Source organism: Petromyzon marinus, chromosome 10 (assembly GCF_048934315.1).
Source record: "Petromyzon marinus isolate PM22_M1 ecotype Great Lakes invasive population chromosome 10, UKy_Petmar_22M1.pri1.0, whole genome shotgun sequence".
NCBI classification, from domain to species: Eukaryota; Metazoa; Chordata; class Hyperoartia; order Petromyzontiformes; family Petromyzontidae; genus Petromyzon; species Petromyzon marinus.
Genome location: NC_133676.1, coordinates 5,810,526 through 5,832,970, shown reverse-complemented (window position 1 = coordinate 5,832,970; position 22,445 = coordinate 5,810,526). Strand labels below are relative to the sequence as shown.

Here is a 22,445-nt window from a genome sequence, read left to right as displayed (position 1 = left end):
CGCCCGGGCGAATGAGCAAAATTACACCAACAAAAACACACTACACAGATCCCCCACGCATAGCCCGCTTACGACCCCTGGTTCTTGAATCGCAGTGTTTGGCAGTCATCCGCTGGCGCAGTGACACGTGCAAGAGATATAACTCCGTACGTAGTTCTTTGACGACCAATATTCTGTCTTCGTAATTGGTTTCTTTTTGGGTTGGATCGTGTTAAGAAGTGTACAGTCAATTAGTGCTCTATAGCAACCAACATGGGCAAATGTGTCGAATGCTTCTGGTTTTTTCATCAAAACCAATCAGTTTTGAAATGCAAGAAAATACAAAAAAAATGTGCAGACGCGAAGTTTCGCTGCAGTTTGCATCCCAACATCACCGGGAGTGAGCAAGAGCTCAGCTCTCGCGAGAGCTTCCTGGACGCGAGAGTCGAGGCGAAATGTCCCAGCGAAACGTGCTGCGAAATCGTTAACAAACCAAATGCAGCTCGCTTTTCAACGCAACCGACTTTTGCTGAAAAACAGAATCGATAGGCACGTTTGGTCCAGGCGACATCTTGATTTGTTTGGCTGTATCGGGTGGTTGAGAGTGCACAGCTGGTGCATCTGCCAAGAGTCGTCTCAGTCAGTCAACCCGTAACACCTGGGTCTGTCCCGTGACCTCCTGCCAGCGAGGCTTCGAGACTTCACGCGGCAGACTTCAAAGTGCACCTAGCCGGGCACTAGCGCCATGGTGACGTCACCACCACTTAGTGACGAATGGCGGTTGTTGTTGTCATAGTTCTGACATTATACCTACACGAGCTAACCCAAAAAGTTAACCTACAATTAATTATGGAAGGGCTCTATTTGGACATTCAAGGGTTGGCATTTTGGCGCAGTGAGTGCCGGTTTGTCCCGTCAATCAATAATGAGACCCAAACCACGACTGAAGCCGTACACTGCTTCCCTTTCTTTGTTCAGTTTGCTCACGCCGACACTTGCAGAGCAAAGATTGTGAGTCTCGTGTACAAACTCACAATGAACTGAAGTTGCAAGCGGATGTCGAGTCGGATGAGAGATATAGAGATGCTTAGCGCTGTGTGAGCACAGGTGAAATTTTACACGAGTGTTGTTCGGCACGATGTTCGACGTTTCGCTCCACGTACTGGCAGCTATTTCAGGTACGACCCAAACGCAAATCACAGAGCTACCGAGCACAACCTCGACAAAACATGCAGCAGTTGGTTGATGTATTATACACCTGCAGAGAATACCAGCTTGAATTAAGGACTGTTGTTTTATCTGTATTCGTAAACTAATATGTTGGTATGGTTTTCTTAAAAAGAACCTCTATTAGAGTGATGAGTTACAAAAACGTTTCGTAAGATTATAATTAGAGAAAGGCAAGTTAGATTTCTTGGACATGGAATGAGAAAACATGAACCTGAATATAAACATTGTTTTGACGGGGAAATTATAGGCACAACAGTAGCTGGAAAAAATACAGCGAATTCAATTGTATATAGCAACATCAACAATTGGATGCAACTGATCGGAGCATGTGATGCACAGTTCTTGAGTTAATGCCATGGACAGAGCTGAATGGAAGGAAGGCAGTGATAGCCGATGTCTTTGGGATGAAATCAGCAGTGTACTCATATTTATTGCCATGTTTTTACATATATTATTTCAATGTAGCATGTAACAATTATCATCAAATGCACATAATGAGGCCTCCTTTGCCAGAAAAAAGAGGGAAAAAGGATAAAAAGGAGAAAAACCCTATTAGCATCAAATGCACATTTTTTATAATGCAAAAAAACACAAGTGCTATTAAAAAAATACTTAATTTATTTGGCGTTTCATAATTTATATTTTGTTAAGGCCCACGTAATTATCTCACCAAATGTGTGTCGTTAAAACCTCTACCACCCGACATTGTCGAGTGTACACGCATTTAACGCACACAGCCATTATTGTTTCAGCTCACAACCAAATTCAGCAATTGGAATTTAAAATCATTAAAATCCACGAAGTCAGAATAACCGTGTCACCTGACCCGGATTCTTGAATTAAGTGTCATGGGCTCACAGCGACAACCAATGAGAGTTAAACTAATATATTGACTATTTACAAATTAATTGTTTGTCATTTATCATTTATCTGGGACAACGATTAACAATATTTTCAGTGTCAATCATAACAACTCAGGTATATACTACCCTGTAGAAGGACAGCATTACTATGCTAACTGAAGGTTAAACTTAGAGCTAGCATTATGACAATGGTAGATAATTCTAACACAGGCATAATAACAAGTACATCAATTGGGTTGTAAGCATAATAGTAACCTACTTGTTAATGTCATGTCTCCAACGCACAGTTATTTTATGACTATCATAGGTAAAGCATCTTTTAAATATTTTTAGAAATCTCAATGGATCCCCTCATTCCTCTTTGCCCATGAAGTTGGTTTTGCATAGCAGTTCCACACTGTCAGAATCAACTTGGTGGCACGGGATTGATTCTCATACCACTGATGTTAGCCGTGAGTGGGACTCAATGAGAATCAGAATCTTTATTTAGACTGGAGGAGTAATCTAATGAGCTATGAAGCTCTTTTTTTTTACAGATGTCCAGTAGGGGCAGGTCAAAAAGTCAGAGCAATACAAACACCGATAGCAGTGCAATGTATAGGAAAGGTGAGCAAGTCGCTAAATAGAAACAAAAAAGGAATGAGGTAGAAATTGCAAAAGCGTATCAATTCCTGCCGATGTTTCAACAATAAACGCAGGTGTGCAGGATTCATAGCACAGTTGCGCCAACCACTGCACCAACCTCCCTTTCTCCTCCAGTCGGCGAACTTGATTTAATTTGATCTGCAGATGTCAGATTGAATTTGACCTTTCTCTTTAAAAGAGGAAGGGTTCGTGATTTACATACGCAGCATAGACGGCCCTCCAGGGACACGGGGAGTGAAACTATTGGCGACAGTCGTAGTTTCATTGCCGTGGCGAGAACATTGCACCCACGGTAAAAAAAAAATAACATTGAGCACGTAAAGAGAATGATGCGTTCCTTTGTGCAGCACAATTAAGCCATTTGCCGCAATTATAGTGTAACAAAACCCTCAAAGTAGCACTCTACGTTAATTACTCTCAGGGATAACGCCGCGTGAGTGCGAATGTGTGCTCCAAACATGAATGATCATTAAGTGGAGAAGATTCTTGCGTTCATTAAAGAGGGCCCAAACAAAAGGGGGACAGAGGGAGAGAGACTTCAATGCAGCAGGTTAACAAATGGATTGCGCCATTGTGCCTCGATCGCTTAGCTCCCCCCCCCCCAAAAAAAATGGGGGGGGGGGGGCTGGCACGGCGGTAAACGAAGTCGCCTTCGTTTTTGTCGCGCTGCACCTGGGCACTAGACTTGTGTTCGTCTTACTTAAAGCAATCGTCGTCATTTAAATAAAGACTGCGGGCTAAACAATTAGCGCGTGCAATAATATAGTGGCGCCCCCTCCCTCCACCCCCCCCGTGTGTAGACTCACACTGATTAGTGGCGGCGGTGTGCCGGGTTCTCCGTGTGATCGCGCGCGTGAACACGAATGCCGCCTTAGGAGGTTCACGGAAATGAATGTAACGTCTCACCCTCGAGGCCATATTAGAGGACACACCGTGCGTTAACATTGAGTCGGCGGTGCAGTGGATTCGTGCGCTGATTGCGTTATAAAATACGGCGACCTGAGTTCGATTCCTGGCCACGGGCAACGTCAGGGGGCTATGTTGAGAAGTTTCTGTGCTGGTCCTGAGTGCCCCCCGCCCCCGTCCACCACCACCGTTCTCCACTGACTTGTTAACGCACAGGAGGCTTTGGCGACCAGTATGATCGATGATAGAGGTTTTTGGGTTAGATCGGGTAAATATAAATGTGTCGTTAAACCCGCCACCACCCGACACAGCCAATTAGTAAGGTTTGTCACGTAAACAGAACGTGCCAATCCGTCACTAGTATAGAGACTAGTGTAGCACACCGGTGTGTTATTCTAGTAACGAATTGGCATGTTCTCTATACGTGACAAACATTACTAATTGGTTGTGTCGGGTGGTGGCGGGTTTAACGAGACATTTATTTATTTACGCGATCTAACCCAAAAACCTCTGATGGATGGTGAAGTATGGTCAAAGAATCATCATGATTGACGTACTCCATGCTGTGGGGAGGCTTTCGGGAATGGATTGAGAGAGGGATGTAAATTATTATTATTATTATTTTACATTCATTATATTTATTCGTGTTATTTTTAACACATATTTTCTATTTAAAATACATTTTCCGAAGACTGCAGACATATTTCAGTGATTTTAATGTAATACTGACTAACCAAGCATCGCTGTCATTCAATAAGTCTGCAAATAAAAATGCGTGTTGAGATCAGCTCGTATGCAGGAGCCGAGTGAATTGTTGAATCAGCCGATGATTGATGACAGCAGCTTGCCCAGGCCTTCGTCCAGCAGTGGATACATCACGGCTGTTGCTGGTGGTGGTGCTGATTATGATAAAACAACGTCGACTTCCTTTCTATGGTTGGGACATTTAAACATCAACTGCTACCAATGGCAACCGAGTGGCGGTGACATCATCTAGCTTGTGCCAAGCTCGGTGTACTTTGAGGCCATACCACATGATAAATGCTCACCCAGATACAAATGCACACTGCGGTGTTTTTCTCATTATTTTGTCTTACACATCCTTTAAAATAAAGATTTGAGACCACATGATATGCATATATGTTTTTTTTTTTAAATCCACGATCATAACCGTGAGAAATGCCTTCATCTAACAGTGGATTGATCATGGCTGGTGATGATGATGAAAACACGTTTTCCATGAACATATATAAATGTCCATCCCTGGCGTGGTTAACGATAGCTTCGTTGTTGTGTTGTGCCCTGCAAAGTGGAGGAAGCTGTACAGGTTGTAGTTCCATCGCTGGAGAGCCAGATTATTATGACGCAGTATTCATTATCACTCAATGCCTCTCCCACACACATTACACACCATACACACCATACACACTATACAGAAAGATCCCCCATATAGCCTTAACACACTTTTAGAGCAAGTGCTGTTCGCGAGCACCTATGAAGGCCGGCACCGCACACAAGGCCAGCACTACGCCCGGCCGTCTTTGTCTCCCCACTGGCGATGTTTGCACACCACATCAGGTACTGATTTGAGGCTGAGTCGAGCACCTATGAAGGCCGGCACCGCACACAAGGCCAGCACTACGCCCGGCCGTCTTTGTCTCCCCACTGGCGATGTTTGCACACCACATCAGGTACTGATTTGAGGCTGAGTCGACCTGGGGGAGGCCCAGCACCGATTCAGATAATCGTCACTGGTGTTGTCCGTGAGCGTGAATCGAACCCGGGTCTCTAGGTTTGTAGCGCAGCTTGGTAACCACTACACTACCGCTCCCGACACACAACCACACACACACATACACACAGACACCACACACACATACATACACGTACACACAAACACCACACACACACACATACGTACACACAGACACCACATACACACACACACGTGCACACAGACACCACACACACACGTACACACGTACACACACACGTACACACAGACGTACACACAGACACCACACACACACGTACACACAGACGTACACACAGACACCACACACACACGTACACACACACGTACACACACAAAGATCCCCCATATAGCCTTAACAGACTGTAGGGGCAAGTGCTGTTAGCGAGCACCTATGAAGGCCGGAACGGTACACGAGGGGGTGGGTGGCCAGCACCACGCCCGACCGCCTTTGTCTCCCTAGTGGCGATGTTTACACACCGCACCAGGTACTCATTTGAGGCTGAGTCGACCTAGGGGAGGCCCGGGACCGGTTCAGATAATCGTCACTGGTGTTGGCCGTGAGCGGGAATCGAACCCGGCTCGCCAGGTTCATAGCGCAGCGCGCTAACCGCTACACTACCGCTCCCGACACACAACCACACACACACATACACACAGACACCACACACACACACATACGTACACACAAACACCACACACACACGTACACACAGACACCACATACACACACACACGTGCACACAGACACCACACACACACGTACACACAGACACCACACACACACGTACACACAGACACCACACACACACACGTACACACACACAACCACACACACACATACACACACCACACACATGCGCACGTGACCATGTCAGGTACTAATTCAACGATATCATCTCGCCCAGAGACACAATAATTGAAACGCGGTCGCAATGGATTTTACTCAATGCTCTCTCTAAAAAGCTTGGCTCATTCGCAAATTAGAAGCTGAGATAATTCTTACAGTTCTCCATAGTTTAAATTAATCGTTAGTATTGATTGCATTCGCTGAAAAAAAGGTTGCGACGATTGGAAGAGGTCATAAAAAAAACGAGGGCATCAATTTCAACTCAAATTTGTGTAACTTTTTTCCGCACATTTAAAAGCAGGGATAATGTGATGCAAATTACACGATGCCAAACAAATAAATGAATGCTTTTATGACACATTAACGTGTACTATTATACGTTCAGACGGCAATCTAAACTTGCGCTGCTGTACAGCATCATGACGTTAATAAAAAAGAAAATGTACTAAAAATATATCAAATATATATGTACATGAAGAAACGGAGCATTTTTGCGCCTGAATTGTGATGCAGTGAGAAGACAAAACTGAACGCGCGAAGTGACTGTGAAATTCTGAAAGACGAGCGCGTCGGCTATCGCCACGTGTGTAATTCATCTTGTCATCCGCAACTGAAAGGATGAACTATGTGTTGCCGTGCCCAGCCATCGCTTCTGTCGGCAGAAGATTTAGTTTTGAAGTGGCTGAAACATTGCCGCGTTGAAGACAATGCATGGCGCTTTGTGCTGAACAAGAGACGCTTCTTGCAGCAGCGGCTGCACTGGGACAGGAGCGCTAAATGAGCCAAGCTTCTTCTGGGAGCGGCACGGAGATATGAGCCATTGTCGAGATAATTACGCGCAACTGATTTATTTTTTTAAACATATATGTGTGAACAATATTTAGTGCCGCTTTTCGCTGTGATTTTCCAGCTTTATGTGTCCGAGACATTGACGCTTCATTGTCCTTGATTTGTCGACGGCCGCTAACATTGATCTCCCTCCTTTAGCCTCATTATTTTATTTTTTTCCCCATAAGAATGCAACAACATAAAAACTCGGCCACTATCTATTCATCCGGAGAGTATTTCCATAATAATCGTGACATTCCTCTTTACTGACATAACGCAATGCCGCGTGACATCACCGCCGAGGTCGGAGGTTGGGCCTCACTGCTCCGGAACCGGCCATGATGACAAACAGATGGCGCTGAGCGTGACCCCTAGGGGTCACATGTTGCCGCCAAGTGGAGCGGCGGTCTGATCTTGGGCTCTTTGCATTGCCTGGGGCATTTGCAGGCAAAAATCAGTGTGAAGCACGCCAGGCCACAAGCCAGGGCTATTTTTTTCTCTTTCCCTGGTTTCCTTTCTCTTGCTTTTATGTTCGCTGAACGCCTGGTTAGCACGCAACCGCTCACTTGCGTGGTCCTGGATCATCATCTGCTGCCGTTGTTGCTTGCTGTTGCTGCTTTCTGCTGCTGCAAGCCGGCTTGCGAGCTGCTGATGGGAGTAAAGTGGTGGCTTGAGCGGCAGGAAATGGCCAATCTCCACAACATGCCCTCCCCACACGCAACAGGAACCGCACGCCCATCACGGGGCATCTCGGCCGTGCGGAAGGTCATGCCGCACAAGCGCCAGATCTGAGCTGCCACGCTCTGGCTTTGGTTGAATTCTTATTTGATTCAGGATTAAACATTTTGCGCAAGGTTTCATACGCATCTCAACTTGGAGAGGTTGAGAGATGAGCTTGTTGTTGTCCTTGTCTTAATGCTGGGTAAGAAATTACTGTATATACTTTTTGTTGCTGAGACGTTGTTGTTGTTGTTTTGAGTGAAAAAAGCTTTGGAAAATATTGTATTGATCATATATATAAAACCATGCACCATGATGAATCAAAGCCTCCCCAATGCACTGCCATCTTTCACGATCCTGCGATATAATACAAACAAAAATAACACCTTAAAATAAAAAAAATCCCTCTCAGGAGCCAAAAATATATATCGAATGATAAATAAAATATGCATTAAGGGTGCACAAAACGAGAAAGGAATAAACCAACACGTGTACTAATTTCAAATATTTATCCTTATATTTCAAATTTCAAACCCAGCATGGGTATATGTACATCACATTTTGTCGATCCACTGCTGGATGAGGGCCTTCCCTTGCTGCTGGGCTCATGTGAGTTGTCCCGTGCAGCATGCAGCCTAAAGTGCCCAACTAAATGTGTATGTTCTGACCCGCCCTTACTAACATTCTGTGCTGTTCTGACTCGCCCTCATTGGACGTCTGTGAAAAAAGAGTTTTACAGCTCATCGGATTACCCCAGCATATATATAAAAACAAAATTAAGATTCTGATTGGCACACGCGCCGCTCCGTGATCTCCCAAGTTCGCCGCACGCCGCACACGCAGCGTCGACTCACGAGAGCTGTGCAATAGCTGCCGCGCGCCGGTGGGAACAAGGCAGTTCAATATCAGTGTCAGATTAACAAAAAAAAACACTCGCGCTGATCTTTATCGCGATGCCACGAGACCCTGGGGCTTCCCTGGCCGGGCTCTCATCAGCTGGAACCGGCCTGGCTCCACCGAGGTCCCAGTCTTCGCGACGCGCACAAAGGAACGGCGCCCTTCTGATCACCCATCCGTCCTGCGCCCACGTGGGATAAACACTGGACCCCTTATGCTTTAGACTTCCCCCCCCCTCCGTCTCCCTGGCTATTTGGATTATTGCCTGAGATGTGGCGATATTGTACCTGCGTTGCTGCTTAAGATTGTCGTACCACAGTGGCACATTGCGAGTTTAATACCGTGTAGCATGAGTATTTGTTTTCACTTTTACTTACCACGGCATATGCTGAGATTTGTTGTCCCTCCCCCGCACCTCCGATTAGCATGGTTGGCTACGTACGGTGGGAAAGAAGTTCAACGTACGTCCATGCATACAAATTTCCGATGGAGCATGGGCACAGTGGTTAGCGCACCACGCTCTGAACCTGGCATCCTCCTGTGCTTGATTTCCGACCGCGAGCTAACATCAGTGCCAAGTGATATCTGAATCGGCCAACACCCACGAGCCCTTCTCCAAACCCACACTAACCAGGGTGGTGAAGTATGGTCAAACGACCCCCATGACCGAAACGGTGCAGGGAGACCTTCGTGCAAATGTCAAGATGCAGCCGAGGAATCCCTTGCTCGCCCCATTGCAGGCTGAAGGGCCTCCACCTGGAGGAAACTCTCGAGAAGAGGGTATTTTTGGCCTTCTCTTCCACATTGACCGTACAAAATGAGCTGCAATAACAACTACAACAACAAAAAATGCATACGGAAAGGTTACTCGTCACCACCTCTGCGTTGTATTTATTTTGATTTCCACGCCGCCCCCGCCTCCCGCCGCTGTTGGCCAAAGGTACATTCTTCGACGCCTTTGAAGAGTTGCTCAGATTTGTTGCGAAGATTTCGTTCGGTGCCACGGCGGGGCTCGCCGGGGGAGGGACATCGCCGCCCCCCGCGTGCTATGACCCCCTTCGCGCGACGCCGCTTCGGGCACAGCAACCAGGGACACAGCTGGAGCAGTTCGCGTCAGCCCCGTGGGGCGGGTGTGGTGGGGGGACAGGTGGGGCAGGTGTCTGTCCAGAACACACACACACACAAAATACACCCTCCCAGTCCGGCAGGAACCCACCGATTCTGCGCCGCCGTTGTGGAGACGACTCGAACTTTTATTATTATTTTATTTTTGTCATGGAGCAACGAACATTATCGCTCCCCCCCCCCGCTCTCCATCCCTTCGCCCGCCCACCACCACCACCACAGCCTCTCGCCGCCCCCTGCCGTGCCACTCGAGGCTGACTCGCCCGCACCACTCGGCGTGAAGAGAGGTTAAAGTGTTGGGTAGGGAAGCGCGCATTGTGGTCGTGTTTGGAGGAGGGTGGTGGTGGTGGGGGGGGGGGGGACTTCGGGGCCTTAAAACGTCGCACCTGGTTGCAGCAAAGTTGCCCGAACGTTGCCATTTACACCCCCCACCTCTTGAGTTTGTCACTATCACAAATGCCTTTTCGGGTTAAGTTGTCCCGATTGTTGTATTGCAGCGCCGGGAGATATTCGAGCCTGTGTATTTGTTTGTTGTGTTATAGCAGAACGTACAGACATTACGTGCGTGGTTGTGTTGTGCGTTCGTGTGTTCGTCTTTGGTGGCGCCATGAACCAGTCCTGGGCCACCTCAAGGTCCACTCAGCCCCAAATGAGTACCCAGTGCGATTTGTGAACATCGCCACGAGGAAGACAAAGACGGCCGGGCGTGGTGCTGGTTCACTCACTCCCTCGTGTGCCGTGCCGGCCTGCATTAGGTGCTTGCTAACAGCATTTGTCCCCAACAGTCTACAGCATTAACGTCTGGGTCTTTGTCGCGTTGCATTGAGACACCTGTATTGTTGGGGCAGAGTCGCGACCGCCAAACACACAACTTGCAAATTCTAATTTAGCGTCTTGGATTTTTTTTTTAAGGTCATAACACGAACGTCAAAATGGAGCTCACGCTTCCAGCTCGCGTGAAGAGAAAAACCAGACCCCTGTAGATTTAAATGCGAGGGTTTCGCTGAAGATAGACAGAACAGCTGTCCCCTTTTCAACGCATTGTGACTCAGCCACGCTTTTAGAACGTAGCTCGCACGCGCACTCTGTCCTGCAATTAGGGCCCAGTGCATCCCTACAGCGATAATAATGACAATTTTTGATGCTACTCAAAAGGCCGTTTCTTTTTTTTCCGTTATTGTTATCTACTTCTTGAAAAAAACCCCCTATAAATAGTCCGAATTCAAAGGAGCACGACTTAGACACTGATTGCTGAAATCATCTGCGGTGCCCGTCATGCACTGCGATATAAAAAGCAGCATTGAGCTCATGATGTGTTTTCCACATTTTTATGCAACTTGAAAAATGTTGGTCGCTTATATAACGCGTTACATACACGTTGTTTGGGTTGGCAGAATAAACACGCACGGTTAAGGAGCTTATCAGTGCAAAGATGTAGCTTTGTGTGGTCAGATTATCAGCTATTATACCTTATTACAGGATAAGCCTGGTCACGGCCGAGTGATTTTAATCAATGCTTCACTTTGGAGAACGGTGCACGGAACCTCATTCGCTGGCACCAGTGTCCGCTGTGATGTTGCCAGTCAGGAACTGAATGGCGTCAATTAGCGTTTGCCTTCGTTTGTAGCGTAGCACCCCCCCCCTTTGCCCCCGCCCCCCCCCAACCGGCACCCGCCACCCTTCCTGTCACCTGCAGGACGGTTGTCATAGATTCCACTTTTTTGTCGGCCAATCCCAGCTCGTTAGCGGACTGCACTAATGACCCGGCCATGTGTACGCTGCACGTCCAGAAACGAGGTGGACCATTCTTTCTTTCATCAAAAGGTCGAAGTCAACTCGACATCGCCCACAGATCAAGTAAAATCGAATTCACTCAGTGTGGGGAAAGGTGGTGCAGTGGTCTAACGCGCAGGCGCTATGAACCCAGCGACCTGCGTTTGATTCCCAGCCACGGCTAACATCAGCCGTGACGTTTGAACCGGTCTCGTCTTACGCACTCCCCATTCACCAACCCGCGCTGACCAGCACGGGGAAGTATGGACAAAAAGGCCGCATGTACGAGACACGCCGGGGGGAGGCCTTCATCTGGCAGTGGATTTACCAAGGGCTGCAGATCCCTGTGCAAAAGGTGGCTCTGAGGATTGTACAGGCTGCTGTATATATGGGCTATACGTGGGGTGTGAGCATTGAATAGAGAAAAAAAGACTGCTCCAGTGAGGTTTGAAGTCTCTCCCTTTTCTCCCCACCACCTTGGCCATGCAGGAGGGGGTGCAAAGGAGCGCTGGGACCCGGTCGAGGCTCCGCTACGATAAATACGTCTCAAGTCGGCGCGTCGGCGATACGCCGACGCGCAGGTTGATGCCTTTCTATACCCGAACGTGCGCGGCACAGACTTTGAAATGATCCCACGGGGACGGAGAGGCTGTCAAGTACGAGGGCAAAGGTCAGGCTCCGGCTATAAATCTCCACACAACGGCGTTCATCAGCGGTTATTGAAATGTACGTGCAACGCGTTTCGAATGGACATTTCACGTTCCCCAACTCAATCCGCCACGTTCAATGCGCGCGTACGCCTTGACAGTGTCAGGATGAAATCATAAATGGAGCACATTGGAAATCAAAGGGGATTGTGCGGGCCTGTGTGACAAAGGAGGGTTAAGTTTTAGCTTAAAACGAAAATTCTGATGCCATGTGCGATTCATTAGCTATTGGGGAAAATTAATGTTGACGTAACGCGCTGCGTCCTACCCCGACCGAGGGTTCTGCTGGACGTTTAATGCGGGAAGCGGCTGCAACAGCTGGGTTAACGCGAACATCGAAGTTCACCACACTGCACTGGCATAACCCATTGTTGCGCAACATGATTTTATATTTTAAAGAGGACGATATGAACCTCGGATGCAATTGAATGGATCTAAAGACTTCCTCAAATGCCTCCGTTAATTCCGTTAAACGCATCGCAAGTTAACTTCCTCCTATTTACTCGCGGTGAAAATGCTCGTGTATAGAGCTGACAAAAAAAATAACCATTTGCACTGAATACTCGGTGGAAATATATGGGTTTTATAAGTGGATCGAATAGTATTGCTGAAAATGACATTGATATGCAGTGCATTTGTCCACCCACGTCAAAATAAGTCAGACCCACAGTTAAACAAAATTTATATTGGAAATCTATGTAAATGTTTTTTTTATCAATGTATGTGTGTGCTATAGACTATCACTCAGCCAAGTCACTGAAATTTTTTCATTCAAAGCTTGGATAAAAAAAAAGCAAAACGCCGTAAACTGTTCACGATTGAGGATTTAAGTTGGTACTAGTTTTTAAAGACTGCACGTTTGTGTGCCGGTTAGACAGGTTTTTTTTTTTAAATCACCTAACCCAGAATCAGTCTGATCCTCCCGCTAATTCCTCCGTGCCGCGATGTTTATACGGCATTTCCACCTGGCCCGAAACCGTGCACACATCCTGATAAACACATGACATCACACATGTTCTCATTGGTTTTTTTCCCTTCCTGCATCGTGTTCTGGTTTGTTATGAAATGTCAATGGCTTGTCAGAATACACGAAACAAAACGCGTTCATACCTCAAATCGAAGCTTGTCGTTATCGTGTGATTTAAAACAAAAGTAATCTCGTAAATATTCTCAAAAATCTCCGAAGTTATTCGCTTAAATTTAAAATAAATTTTGGTGAGACGTACACATCGTTGTATGCTGTAAAAAACATTGTTTACTTGCATTTTAGGCGTGGCATGGTAGTTATAGGCCCTCATGTAAGGGATAGAATGAGGTCCCCTATCCTAATTCTCCCCCTGTTCATCAACTACCACCTGGGCCCCTCCGGCCAGCCGTGGGAGCTTGGATGGTGCAGTTGCACCGCCTAAACTTCGGATAACTATGCCACTGATCTTACCTCTGGTATTCCTTACCAGCGACTTGTTGTTTCAGTGGACTCTGCTTTTAAAAACAAAGCAAACCTGTTCGCGTAAATTACTCGTGTTACCGTGCGTACCGAATAAATCTGATTTTTAGAGCGTGGTCGTTATTGCAATTGATATAGCCTAATGGCCGCCGTTTTTATTTGCCATGCGTGACAATTTGCAGGACTCTCACCGCCTCTTCCAATTTTTTGTGTTTCAGCCTCGGCGTAACTTTTTTTTCTTGAAAACAACCCCACCGAGAGGCTCCACGTGTGGCGACACAGCGGCACGCAACACTGCACAGGCCAGCCGCGTACCTGCCAGCAATTTGACAAACATTGGTCCCATGTGTGTGTGTGCGCGCGGCGGCGGCGGCGGCGGCGTGGTGCCCTGATCTGATGTGAGTTACGAGGTGCACGGTGCCGAACGTTGTATACGGTAGGGTGGGGGTTGGGGGTTTGGGGGGAGGGTGCAAACTCTGTCCATGTGTGGGGCTGTTGTGGGAATAATCTGCTGGGAGACGTCGGCGAGGATTAAATGGGGCCTGAAGCAGTTGCACGTGTTGCAGGGCCGGCTCCGATTTCCGTGGTTGCAATATTTGACGTTGTATTATGTAAATTTCTGACGCCACGGGGAGAGCTGACGCATTGCTCGGAATTATGCTGAGCGACAGAAAGAGGAACACGTGGATCAGAGAAAAGATATAAAATGGGAAACGTTATATTTATGAAGGGGGAGTACATGGGCTTCAAGGAGGACTTTTTTTTTGTCGCCAAAGGGGATCGTGATGGTGGAGATTGGTTAACGGAATGGGAGGCAAAGTAGAGGACGGCCCCAAACTGAAGACCACATTGGAGGTGAAGCAGTAGAGGGATGGATTGAAGTACCGTACGTAGCCAACCGTGCTAAACGACCACGAGGAATGACAGTTGCACGGGGATGCCTTGATCCAGCAATGGTTTATTGATCATAGCCGATGATTATGAAGGTGATGAAAGGTCATAATTTGTGCTTTTAATTGTCAATTCGCTTGGATGCAAAACCACAAACATGTTCGTCTTCGTGTGCTCTTCTTTGCGGGGCCGCGCGCCCATCGTGCCGCAGTGCAAGGCGTCTTCTTCTTCTTCAGGGCGCGCGCTTTCCCCTCTGGAGCTGCAAGGGCATGACGGGGCTCTGGGTGGCCGCTGTTCCGCATGATTGCGGATGAGGAGGGCAATTTATGAAATGCGCCTGCCAGGAGCCAGGCAGCCTACTGTACCTGCCTCAAGGCAAATCCCTCTCCTCCCCGCTCGCTCACCGAAAAAAAATCTCTTAAGCATTTTAGTGTCAAAGCTGCGCATGCTAATGCGGGTGATCTCCATAATTCACTTTTTTTTGGAAGCCCTTTGCCAGGCAAGAGAGAGAGAACGGCGTGGTTGTGATTGTGAGTCACCTCCGTAGCTCGTGTAAGAAACTGCTGCAGTCTTCATGCAATTCGCAGAGCCAGTATAGGCACAGAAGGACGCCCCCGGTCTCGAGCCAGTCGCCGAGAGTGGACTTGGTTCATGCAATGTTTAAACTTAAAATGCGTTTTGACAATAATCGGGTGTTAAATATATCTATTGTATAGGAAATTGTGGCACAAAGCTCCCCACCCCCCGGCTGGGAGAACCGTTTAGCAATTTGTCATATGAATAACAAACGGCGTACCGACCGCGCTAAAGCACACGCTGGGTAAACATCTGCGTCTGATTTGAGGCATTAAACCAGAGCAGATGAACAACATGGAAAGTGCGTAAGGTTCCAAGCACAACGCCCTCTTTGTCTTCAAATGTTACCTTGGATGGTACTCGTGTGTGCGCCCGCAGTAGACTCGTGTTTAGCGAACACAAGACACATTGTGTGTGTTTTTTATGTTCACTTTGAACAAAACACTTGTGTTACAACGTTGGCCAGTGGTGCAGAAGCACAAACAATAATACAGAAAACAATTTCCATATTCGTCAATAACAGTGCCATGCAGGAAGAGGATCATTCACGGTGTCTCGTAGGTGACATGCTTGGGCAACGGCCATTATTCAGTGGGTAACGTTTCAGGAAATGACCCTTCATCGCATACAGATCACTCTGTTGTGAATAACCTTTTCCCGAAAAGTCACGTGCTATACAGGTACAATATATATATTTTCCTTTGGGGCAAGTGTTCTTGACAAATGTGTTGATTTTCTAACTTTTGAAAATTAGGTATCAACACACACAGGACATTGTTGTTTCCGTGTTTTAATTTTCATAACAAGGCAATTAACGTGTCCAGACTGACCGCTTCAAAATGTGACATTGCATCCAGGGGCGGTGCTTCCTCCCGGAGAGATCCTCCTCTTCCTGCGTGAAAGTCTATCCACTGCTCCCACTGAATGCATTTCTCCAAATCTGTACCAAAGTTCAGTCTCGGTGCGATACACCATACATTGTGTACCGTGATTGCAGCGAAATTAAATGTACAATTGTTTTAAGAATTCGGCCAAGAAACACAAACACAAACGCTCACGCGAAGGACAGAACTCCACCTTTGCGTGGTCATAAAAAATACAGGGCCTCGCCATAAATAATTCCACTCAAATTATAGGCTTGTGTCACTTTTATGTCTCAAAGTGTTTGCGAAATGAAATTTATGGGGCCCCGCGTTATTGGATTCTCGCGTTGGCAAGAGGCAGTTCTGCTGCAGCCTAAACATCATCCCGTGTCGTCAGATGATGTGACAGCAGAGGAATTACCGTCTAGACGCCCAGCCAGGAGCCCTGAGGCAACAGCGTGACCCCACAAACACTCACTTCCTCCGGACACACCTCCCGCCCTGGGGGTGGGGGGGGGGGGCGTGGGAGGGGGGGCATGCAGGGGGTAACAGCATTCTACTCGGTGGGATTTTAAAAAATAACATATTTAATCTAACAAACAAAAACCTCAGAATAATTTTTTTAAAAGGTTCCGATATCTAAATGACTCTAAGTACTTGGCCTTTACGTTGAAAATAATTTTAAAAGGCTGAATGCTCAAATTAAAACTGAGGTGGATTCTTTAACTTGGCGTGGATGTGTTTTTGTCATCATAGTAATAATATTACCCGTTTATAACCCGTACAGCATTCATGCAGCAATTCATGAACACCAGCCAGATTCAATGGAAATTGTGGCTTCAATTATATTGTTTGCTTTGTCGAGAAAAAAACTAAAACATAAACTGGAAATGGTGTCGAAATTCAATTACGCCCAATTATTAAGACCTGCCATATGTCAAAGCCACGCTATTAATGAATGTACTTGCCCTTGTTAAATGCAGGCATCTTAGACTGCGTAGTACACGGTGTAAAAGTAACACAAGAAGGGTCTTTTCTATCTTTTTTTTTGCATGTGACCTATTTGCTGGAAACAGGACTTTCCTGTGGGCTGATCAACTTCTCGGGAGGCCAATTTTAATTGCTTCATAGGTTCAAGGAGGTGTGCCACCCAGTCGAATCCTCGGTCACCGCTGCCTCATAAAGGGCAAACGTGGAATCGCTGTGCCACAAAATTGCTGACGGGACGGCGCCTGTAAAATTACAATGGCCGTTCCGTATCAGAAGAGCGAGCACTGCCGCTCCGCGTGTGTTCGCAGTGCGCAAGCTGACATCATGGTGTGTTATGCGTATGGGCCAATGCGTGCCTACACACCTGATGCCGAGCCGGTTACTGCTCATTCCAGCCCCTGCCCGTCTGGCGGCAGGTGCTGGCGGCGTTCGGGATTAGTCGGCGCCACCCTCGAGAAAGACTTCAAAGGGGCACGGAGAAAGAAGAGGGGGCCGAGGGAGGCAGCTCAGGAGGAAAGAACGGAGCCAAGAAAGAGCAGAGAGAGGGGAGGGATGCAGCGACCGCTTGATCTGGGCCCATCCCACTGCAATACATCCCATCCAGCGCCATTCCAGACCACGAAATGAGAGCCAAATCACCAACAGACTTTAAAATCAGTGTGGCTCCGTCTGCCCCTGCTTGCCTCAGATGTCTGGCTCTATACCATGATAATCCTGTCTCAAGAAAAAAATATACGAATGTCAAAATAATAAGAGGATGTAAATCTTAAGTTCTTAAATGCTATATTTTCAGAACTGTTTAATACTGTACCTGGAAAAGCAATTATTGTTATGTGTGTTGGTAGTGCATTGCCCAAATCCACAGAAGTCCAAATAAATGCGATTTTTTTTGGCCTAACACTTTGTGCTACTATCTATTGATGCACAATATATCACAATTAAGTGTGAATGCAATTTCTATAAGTGTAGAACCTTAACGCCTTCAATGTGCTGCTTTTCAAAGGTATATGACTTGCTCTGCTCCACTGTTGCAGTAAGTCTACACGGAACCAACAAGGCAGCCCGAGGCCATTTAATTTGATCTCTATTCATTTTGTTTTGACATGCAAGCAGTGATACATTTCGTTTAGAGTGGTCATTGTGGTTTTAATACACATTGGATAAATGTCACAGTGCATTAACTGGGTAGCAATAAACTGTCTTAAGATGATCATGAGATATTTGAATACACGAGTAATTTTAAAACCGTACATTGCAAAGTAATTCACATATAAACACGATCTTATTGATGCTTTTTGTTCAATTCAGTTCTATAGTTATATTTTAAGACACATTCATTTTGAAGACACTAATTTTCAAGCTTAAAATCTAAGCTCAACCATACTGTTAAATGTGTAACTAACAACAGCTTTCTAAGATGCAATGGTTCATTTCTACGATACATGCAAAACGTGTAGTTTTGTAATTAAAATTGCTGCCATTATTATTGTGCATTGCAGATAAAATGTCGCAATTGTGGCCTGAGTCATTGCAATGAATGGTCTTACACACACAACACAGATTGTGCATGGATCAGTGGTTAGTGCACTGCACGAGGAACATAGCTCCCCGAGTTCATGGTCAACATCAGCGGCAAGTGACACTTAAACTGATCCGGGGTACGCACGCCCCTTTACCAACCTGCACTGACCAGCATGGTGAAGTATGAGATCAAACAATATCCATTGTCCGAAATAGTGTGGGAAGACCCTTACCCGCGAGTGTGGTTTTAGACAACTTGGTTGTATATTGCACATTGGAAGGGGGCATATATATTTTTTAACAACTCTACCAACGTACATTTGGCTGTCACAATTCACTTTCATTGATCACGGACACCGGTAGCACGGACATTTCTGCACCTCCGGGTGGCACTAATCTCTGAGCTTGACCTACGGATTGAACCATCGAACACCAGTAGCCGCTCCAGTTTCCCCGCTCGCTATTAACCCTCGGGTGGCCATCTCAGTGCATATCTCAGTGTCGCTGAGGCGAGCCGCGCTCATAACCCGAAGCACACAATGGGCAAATTAGTGCACAGCGCTCGCAGCCACGCAAGGCGTCAATAATGACGATGACGTACAATGGAGATGGATGAGAGGGCTCGCTGATGGCTGTATATACAAAAGTCCCAAGATCGTATCACGTGGTTTATCCCCAAACGTTTGGGTATTTGTTATGGACAGGGATGTGGATTAAGAGGACACCACAGCAAGTGTGTTTCGTGTCTTGTTCGTTCGTTTCTCAGTCCGCTTGTCCTGGTGAGGGTCGCGGCAGCAGCGTGTTGAGTAGGGCGGTCGAGACCTCACTTTCCCTGGCGACAGACCCTAGCACACTACTATACACTACAATACACTACACGATACACTACTATACACAGGCTCGAGCTCTTCCCAGGCGTTCCCAGGCCAGCCGAGCAACACAATCCCGCCAGCGTGTCCTGGGCCGGTCCCGGGGTCTACACCCAGTGGGACGTGCCCGGTTGAGTTTCAGGGGGAGTCTGCCAGGGGGCATCCTTACCATGTGCCCAAGCCAGCGGCTCGACTCTGAGGTGCCTAAATGCACATTTATCTTTCCAGCAGCCCCGACTGGTTTTTCTGTCATTTAATATAATCGGACTTTTTGACAGTTGTAATCCACAGTGAATAAACCGCCACGAAACAAATGATAACTTACAATTACTGCCGATAACCTCAACAGCAAGTTAAGCGGTTGGAAAAATGAAATCGAAATTACAGTTAAAAAGAAAATTAAAAATATATGTAACACAATAAAAATGTTTAAGCAAGCCCAACTTCGCTCATGAGACACTGAATGTTGAAACCGGTCAAGTTTTCTTGGATTTAACTAATTCTGCTGAAAAGGCGCACTCCTAGAAGGCCGTGTGACCAATGGGATGTGTACCAATACTTTACTATTTCATTTGAGACATTCTAGAGGGCGTTGCCTGCTTATTTGCAGCAAAAAAAATAATCCGCCGTGATATGGGGGGACCCACTCGCTCGCGGATCATATCATCTGCGGCACACCACGGTAGTTAATCCTGCAACCCGCTCTAAAAATGTCACGCCGGTGCCGTGTGCCGCGGATATTAAGATATGGATCTTAGTTTGACGCAACTACATCTGGCAGTTCAGCAGCATTGCTTCATGCAAGCCGGAATGCTTATGAGACGCTGTGCGCCTAGAGTATTATTGTATTGAACCAATGTTGCTTTAATAATGCACTTCCAAGAGGCCTCGTGGTTGACTTGAAGTAAATACTTTTTTACGTGAACAAATAACATATTAGAGGTGTATTATCTGCTCATATATTTTGAAACACACATTCTCCGCAAGGCATAATTGTGCTCTAAATTATTTTGTTGCACCTGAATAGAACGTAAGATTAAGGACAAACACATTTTTAAAAAAGTATTGAATAACACGTTGAGGTATGAAAAATGTCCCCCGTATGGCCTTAACAGACTGTTGGGACAAGTTCTGCTAGCGAGCACCTATGAAGGCCGGCATGGTACACGAAAAGGTCGGTGGCCAACACCTCGCCTGACGGCCTTTCTCTCCCCAGTGGCAATGTTTGCACGCCATACACCAGGTATTCATTTGAGGCTGAGTCGACCTAGGGGAGGCCCAGGACCGGCTCAGATAATCGTCACTGCTGTTGGTCGTAGGCGGGAATCGAACGCGGTTGGCCGGGTTCGTAGCACAGCTGACCGCTACAAGAACCGCCATTCGCCACTAAGTGACGGTGACGTCAACACGGCGCATGTGCCAGGCCAGGTGCACTTTGAGACCACGTGAAGTGTCGAAGGCTCGCTGACTTGTCACGGGACAGACCCAGGTGCCATGGATTGGCTGACTGAGATGACTGGCAGATGCATCAGCTGTGCCCCCTCCTGTGCCAACTTGCTAAATTTTATCCGCCCGGTTCTGCGCTCGTTGTTGAGCGTCGCTCCTCTGCTCTCCGTTGTTGTTGGAGAGCGACTGCCTCCAACTGACCAGTAGCATCCTTCACGAGCCTCTTTCAGAGGCCGATCTTGACACCGTCTTCGGCAAGTCCACTGAGCTCCACATCCTCCCGTACCGCATCACTCTATCTCTTCTCCAGCCCGTGTCGTGTCCGTTTAGCCCCCTCTATCCGGCCAAAGAGAAGCTGCTTGGGAATGCGATGGTTGGGCATGCGGGCTACATGACCCAGCCAATGCAGCCTTGCCTACCGGAGTAGCTCACTGATGGGAATGTCCAAATCTTTCAAGGATTTGTGAGCTCCTCACACAATCCAGCGTGGTGGTTAAACCCAGGACGCGATCGGAGGCAGGCTAGCCAACCGGCGCAAATGCTCCATTAGAGGGGTCCATGTTTCACAAGCAAAGAGAAGGGGGGACATGATTTTGGCCGAGAAAAAACCCAGAGTCGTGTAGAGCGAAAAACCAGGGAGCTTCCACAGCATTACGCAGCCGATGAAAAAATAAAGCCGCCCGACTAATTCGGAATGAGACCTCTGCAGTCAAACCGGAGCTGGTCATTTGCCATTGAGTGGCGGTGACGTCATCACGGCACTTGTGCCAGGCTATGTGCACTTTAAGGCCATGTAAAGCTTGTGTGGTAAAAAAAAAAAGATCCCCCCGGTTAGCCTGAACAGACTGTTGGGGCAAGTGCTGCTAGCGAGCACATATGAAGGCCAGCACGGCGCACGAGGGGGTGGGTGGCCAGCAGCACGCCCGGCTGCCTTTGTCTCCCCAGTGCCGATGTTTACACACCGCACCAGGTACTCATTTGAGGCTGAATCGACCTAGGGGAGGCCCAGGACCGGTTCAAATAATCATCACTGCTGTTGGCCGTGAGCGGAAATCGAAACCCGGGTGGCCAGGTTCGTAGCGCAGCGCGCTAACCGCTACACCACCGCTCCCCACACTCACACAGACACGCACTAATTCTGCCACTGCTCCTCCACTCAGCACGTGTTCCTCACCCACGTGTTTGCAGCCCGCACCGAGACGTGACCTCTAACCCCCCCCCGCCCGCCGAATCCAGATCCGCCGCGATCCCATTGGTTGGTGGCGCTCGAGATACGCCCACCCCGGCTGCAATCAACCAATAGAAGACTGTGGATAATTATTCACATGCCAATTTCTAAACAAAAACTGTTCATCACACACCATATACAACACGTAACTCTTATTTTTTACAATCTATCTCTGTGGACCTATGTGCCACGAACACGAACAATCGCCCGATACGTGGTCTATTATATATATTTTTAAAGGCCACACACAGGGACACGGCGTTGGTGTTAATTCTGACAGACGTGTATGTTTACATCCCTTTGCCAATACAGCAGCAGCAGCATCAGCAACAACAATC

The 22,445-nt window shown here is 47.3% G+C and overlaps 1 long non-coding RNA gene across 2 annotated transcripts in view; it reads left to right on the top strand.

Annotated features, from left to right (window-relative positions):
• LOC116941048 (uncharacterized) overlaps positions 1-18,548 on the top strand; it is a 106,312-nt gene extending 87,764 nt beyond the window's left edge. The window contains exons 3-5 of one of the 2 annotated variants that reach the window (XR_004402633.2): positions 12,059-12,295; positions 13,942-14,121; positions 17,460-18,548. This is a non-coding gene — a long non-coding RNA (uncharacterized LOC116941048). The remainder of the gene's footprint in view (positions 1-12,058; positions 12,296-13,941; positions 14,122-17,459) is intronic. The other variant, XR_004402632.2, reaches the window with a different exon arrangement.
• Positions 18,549-22,445: the final 3,897 nt, after the last annotated feature.